We start from the raw sequence: 6,595 nt of genomic DNA, 5'->3' as shown, positions 1-6,595 counted from the left end.
AATCAACTGGTGCAGTATTTCCCATTCCGTTCATGGCTTGGGTTTAACCTAACCTAAAAACGTGTTGTATAGTGTTTGAAAGACTAATTATTTATATGCTTTATAGTGACTGTAGGAAAAATATAATGTGTAACACGAGTGCAAAAGGCCATTGCTGCACTCGAGTTCATTCATTCATCCTGAGTAAACATTGCTCTCGTGTGCAGCAAAATGCCACTTTGCTCACTAGTTACACAATTAACTATTGTAGAACTTAAAAAGAACTAATTAAAAAAAGATAATTAAATTGCCAGTCTGCACATATTTTGTTGTTTGAAAGGTATATGAAAAATTATACTTTTAATAAGATAACAAATTTATTATATAAAATACAAGTATAAAAAAGTTTAACATGTGAACACTTAAATATACTATACATTGAGCAAAAAACAAAAGCACCATCGCACAAAACATTTCTTTTTTGGAAATAAATGTAATTGTAACATAACACACAAATTGCCTGAAACAATTTGTAAGTTAGAATGAGCATATTCAAATAATACGACTTGGGGATAAAGGTGTCTTCCAGCATATCACTGGAACTTGATGTGAGATATTAATCACTTATACTTTTAATTTTTAAGTGTAATGTACAACCTGTATTTTATGTATTTGAAAAACTAGAACAAAAGCTTAATAGGTAACAGGTTGACTTAATAGGTTATTTTTAGCTGTTTTCTAATACAAACACCATACTGCTATAGGATAAATTAAGTCAAAAAAATGACTTGATGATCATTATGTATGAAAGACATATCAGTAAATACTAACAAAACACATTAGAATAATCTAACAACCAAAGATATTTCTTGAAATCATACTTAACTCTCATAACTAGAACTACATAAAAATAGTTGTTACAATTTGACTTGTTGTTAGAATACACAAATAAAATCAATGGTAAAATAACAACAAAACTACTCTACAAGATGTATCAAAAACATATCAGGAATAACAAAACACAATATCATAGAATAATCTAAATGGTAACCATTTGGATTTCTCAAGTTAATGGTTAGCTCTGTTGTAGTTCGGATCACACTGGGGTTTTCCATTGCAGTGTTGGTTTTTATTGTAATAATACAAACTTTATATCTTTAACATAAAACAAAAAAATATTTCACAAGTATTCATCCAATGGTTCTAAATCATGAAAAATATAAAAATCTACTTGCCTATTCGTAATGGCTTTATGTTCATGGTCACCTCTACTAGCTAGGACTAACGATTGTTGAGTTACAAGTTCATTTATAGGTGGGTAAAACAACTACTTAACAGAGATATATTAAAACATATCAGAACAGACATTAAACAAAACATGATTATTTAAATTACTAAACTTTTTTGTTGTTTAGAGTCTTTGGAGGGTTACCTTATTTAATTGGTTTTGTACTAATACCAAGTATTCAACTTATGTAAAAAAGGAACATCTTAAAACCACCATTGGTTGCCTGGATCATCATCACATTACATTACATTACACTTAAACTAAATAATACGTATAAATAAAGTTTTCTTGGAAAGTCAGTGTGCTTATATAGATATTAAGCATTTAACTTATTAGATATTTAAGCACTTTTAACTTTGATGTGTAATGTGCAGCTTGCATTTTATGTATTTAAAAACTAGGAAAAAAAACTTATTTGGTTACCATTTTTAGCTGTTTTTAATGCAAACACCATATTGCTATAGGATAAATTATGTCTAAAAATGACTTAATAACCGTGATGTATAAAAGACATATCAGGAACAAATAACTAAACATAATGAAATAATCTATCAACAACTAAAGACATTTCTTGAACCATACTTAAACTCTCATTGCTAAAACTACATAAAAATTGTTACAAATTGACTTACCTAATAAAATACACAAATCAAATCAATGGTAAAATAAATCACATCAAATGTAAACTAATGACAAAACTACTCTACAAGATGTATCAAAAACATATCAGGAACAACAAAACACAAAATCATAGTTTGATGGGACATGTAGATCGATCACACAGGGGTTAGATCCATTGGGAGTTTTGGTTTTTATTGTAATAATACTGTTTACAACTTATGCAAAAAAGGAACAGATTAATAACACCTTTATTGCTATTGGTTGTTTGGATCATTAAAAAAATGGTCCATAGCATTAACCTTTCACAGCCAACAAATGAAGATTCCTTGGGAAGTCAGTGTGCATACAGGCACTTTGGTGTCTCCAAACACTTACTTTTTTTAGTATTTTTACCTTTTTGGTAGCCTAAGGTGTCCAAAATTCTTATCTCCTGCGAGACGCGTTTCGCATTAATTACAATGCATCTTCAGTCGCTGTCATTGTCAGGTCTCAACATTGCCCACAGAAGTGGTTGTCACAGTTTACAAAACATATAACACAGTTCACGAAACATATATTTATATACAGTTTTACAACCATGGTCACACACGTACTGTACATCAAGCGAGCGGGAGAAGACACGCGATACCGCACAAGGTTGTAGGCCTACTGGTCATTCCTCCCTTATCTTGTCTTAATCAGCTGTTGTGTTATCCGTGGTAACCTCTTCCCCCTCTAGTCTACTGTACAGACGATATGTAACTTTATCAGAAAAGTCTTCTTTAATATTTAATAAGCTATGTTTACCCATTGAAGTGACCTTTTTAAAAATAAAATACTCCTCCCATATTTTCGACATTTGAGCGTTATCACAGGCTTTTAGCACATTTAGCGATTTAGTTAGAGATATATATAATTATATGCGATTTAGGTTAAAGATTATATCGTAAAAAATGATATTTCAGAAATAGGTGACAAAACTAGACAATACAACCAAAATATTATAGTCCAGGCGCTGAGGGGGTTTGAGCATGCATAAAAGTGTAACGAAATTTGACTTTTGATTGTTGCTATGGGTACCTAGTAGATGAAGAAAATTGATGTTGTCGCATTTCTAGGTGGTTAATAACATGGGGGGGAGGGGGTGAAGTTGGGGGGCCGCCGCGCACAAAATAGCTTATATCTCGAGAACCAAAAGTCATATGAATACGTTAGACATGTCAAACTGTGCAGAAAAATGCATTCTACAAATAGATTATGTAGTAGTTTCACGGAAATTGACAAGAAGTTACTAAAAATTATATTTTTTTAATTTACGATAAGTATAATCAGGAGTATAATGGTTTTTGTTGTTGTTTAGAACCACTAATTTTTTAATTGACAATTTTTTAGAGTAGTACACAATAGGTAAATAGTACTTCTGTATAATGAAACTATTGCGGTACATAACTTAACAGCTATACAATCCTCAGATCCAATAAACATAACACAAACAAAGGTGCAAAACGCGTCGCGGTCATTGTTCCTGCTGCCGTAACTATTAATGGTGAATACAGTTCAAGCTGAGACTTATATTATACTTTTAGAAAGATGGAGATTCTGAGGATTCATTTTCATATATATATAAAATAGTATTGAGCGACCATTATGTAGCAGGAAATATAGTTTGTAAAAGAAGAGAGTTCAAAATATATTTTGGTGGTGGATCGTTTCCATCACCATCTGAAACTACAATAAATTCCCTACAATTTATACATCTCCGAATCTGAGATTGGTTATAACAATTTTATGTAGTTTTGAAAAGGTCATAAAAATTATGTTTTCGTAAAAAAATGTTAACATTTCACATTCCGACGTAAATTACTCAGGAAATTTCGATTTCAACTACATTTAACTATACATTTTTAGAAAGAGCTTTTACTCTTAAACTATGCAGTGTAACAAGGCTACAAATACAAGCTAGGAATACAATGGAAACTCCATGTACAGTATCTAAACTTCAATTTATTTCATTACAATACAAAATTGATGGTAAAAGAAAAGAAACTAAGGGTTCACAATAAAAGTTTACAAAGGGTGGCAAATGAATTTACTAAATTAAGCTTTAGGCTAGGCCTATTACAATAGTTCTTATTTAGGTTGAGGGGTTATATTGCATGGATCTTTATCTCAGGTGGGGTGATCGAGCGGCGTTTGAATTTAATCTCGTGATTATATATAGCCTAATTAAATTTATTTTGAAATATAAATTATGTTCGAATTATTTTCTGAAAGGTTAATTAATTTATGTTCTATATAAGCTTCTATTAGTTTCTTGACTTTTAAATTCTTGTACAAAAGTTCAAAAGTTAGGCTTAAAAGTGTTGTAATGGCTTCGATCCAAGGAAAGAAAATGTCTACTGGAGTGATCTCACCAAAATTGATGTCTTCTTCACAGTTAAATTTCTTGATGTTGTGTAGTTATTAATGTTTGTAACAAGGACGGATCTTCTTTAATCAAATTTCACTAATTTATTCCAAATATATGCACTTTAAAAAAAAATTTTATATTAAAATATGCAGTTTACAATTTATATCTTCATACTAGCTCAGCACTCTTAGAAGTGAGGAAGGTTTGATGCATTGTTGCATTCACATATGTCAATGCTGACTTTATCACGGAAAATTGTAGGCCACTGTTCACACATATATTATAACAATTTTCATTTGCCATAGAGCTAAATTTGAATTTTGACAAGTTATTTAAGTAAAATTATATTGAAATTGAAGCAACTTTGTTACAAAAAGTTATAGGTTATTATATATTTACATGAAATAAGGTTATTTGAAAATGTTCTATATTATAATGTATTGAATCAATTACCTATTGGTCTGTTTGGCCATATATTATACAAGTTTTGATAAAGAGAGATGGATTGACATATTGATAAAAGTAAAAACATATAGTAAAAATTAAATTATTCTATTGAAAATTTTTGTGAAAATACTAAATTGTTACAGTAGTATAATATTTATTTACTGTTGATGCAATAAATTTATTTCTCATACAACAATTAAATACAATTTGGTAATTAAAGTAGTTTGGTAGTTTTTTATAATTTTATTTTTATGCGTATTAAAAAAAAAACATTGATATTTCTACGTAAGGAATCATATTTTACACAACCTTAACATTTGGATAATATGGATAAAATCATTATTTTTATGATTTTTGCGGGTTGATTTAGACATTTCTAAGTTGAATAATCCAAAAATTTGCAAACCTCTTGCTACTACACCTAAAAGCATTGCTAAAAAATATATATTTTTATATTATTATATTCTACATTTATCACTGAAACATAATATATAATAGATATCTACTTATATGGGCATGTAACTGTTCTCTGGTGAATTATATGGTACCACTACAAAAGGGCCAAAATATAACCACCACTGGTACCCAGATAGGGTCAAGGATTGAGAGATAAGAAGTAAAATTATAATGCTTCGAACTTCAACTATAACTTCAGCTGTTCAGGTCAATTTAATTGTTAACGATTGGTGCGATGATTCGTTGCATTACTGTCAGAGACAATGAGGGGTAAAGAAAAAATAACCTCTCTTTTTTAAGTTTTGAGTAGTGGTTTTTGGTAATTAAAATACTGTTGCAGGTTAATTAATGCACACAACTCGCGTGAATAGTGTTAACGACACTCGTAGAAGTTTTTAAGGCACTTACCAAGGCTTGTATTTAACATTTTCTACTCGTATCGTTTACACTACCTTTACGCGATCGCCTAAACAGCTGTTGCACCAATTGTGCAGCCTGGTCAGGTGATGGAAACGTTTAACCACCAAATTTTTTATAAACTCTCTTCTTTTACAAACTATATTTCTCGCTACATAATAGTCCCTCAATACTATTTTATATATATGAAAATGAATCCTCAGAATCTCCATCTTTCTAAAAGTATAATATAAGTCTCAGCTTGAACTGTATTCACCATTAATAGTTACGGCAGCAGGAACAATGACCGCGACGCGTTTTGCGCCTTTGTTTGTGTTATGTTTATTGGATCTGAGGATTGTATAGCTGTTAAGTTATGTACCGCAATAGTTTCATTATACAGAAGTACTATTTACCTATAGTGTACTACTCTCAAAAGTTGTCAATTAAAAAATTAATGGTTCTAAACAACAACAAAAACCATTATACTCCTGATTATACTTATCGTAAATTTAAAAAATATAATTTTTAGTAACTTCTTGTCAATTTCTGTGAAACTACTACATAATCTATTTGTAGAATGCATTTTTCTGCACAGTTTGACGTGTCTAACGTATTCATATGACTTTTGGTTCACGAGATATAAGCTATTTTGTGCGCGGCGGTCCCCCGGGCGGCCCCCCAACTTCACCCCCTCCCCCCCATGTTATTAACCACCTAGAAATGCGACAACATCGATTTTCTTTATCTACTAGGAACCCATAGCAACAATCAAAAGTCAAATTTCGTTACACTTTTATGCATGCTCAAACCCCCTCAGCGCCTCGACTATTAAGTCTTTGTTGAACAACAGTTGTGTGATAGGTCCCATAACGTGCAAAACCCTGTACAATCCACACTCTAAAGCTCCTACATTCAAACCTCTGGTAAAAACACATAAGCCTGGAAATCCTATCAGACCTGTTATTAACTCTATAAATGCTCCGTCATACAAGTTGGGAAAGTATCTCTGCAGGTTA

Source organism: Macrosteles quadrilineatus, unplaced genomic scaffold (assembly GCF_028750875.1).
Source record: "Macrosteles quadrilineatus isolate MER2022 unplaced genomic scaffold, UCM_ALF_1.0 Scaffold_7__1_contigs__length_78375512, whole genome shotgun sequence".
Classification (NCBI taxonomy): domain Eukaryota; kingdom Metazoa; phylum Arthropoda; class Insecta; order Hemiptera; family Cicadellidae; genus Macrosteles; species Macrosteles quadrilineatus.
The sequence above is the reverse complement of the archived record's forward strand: the minus strand, read 5'-3'. Positions refer to the sequence as shown.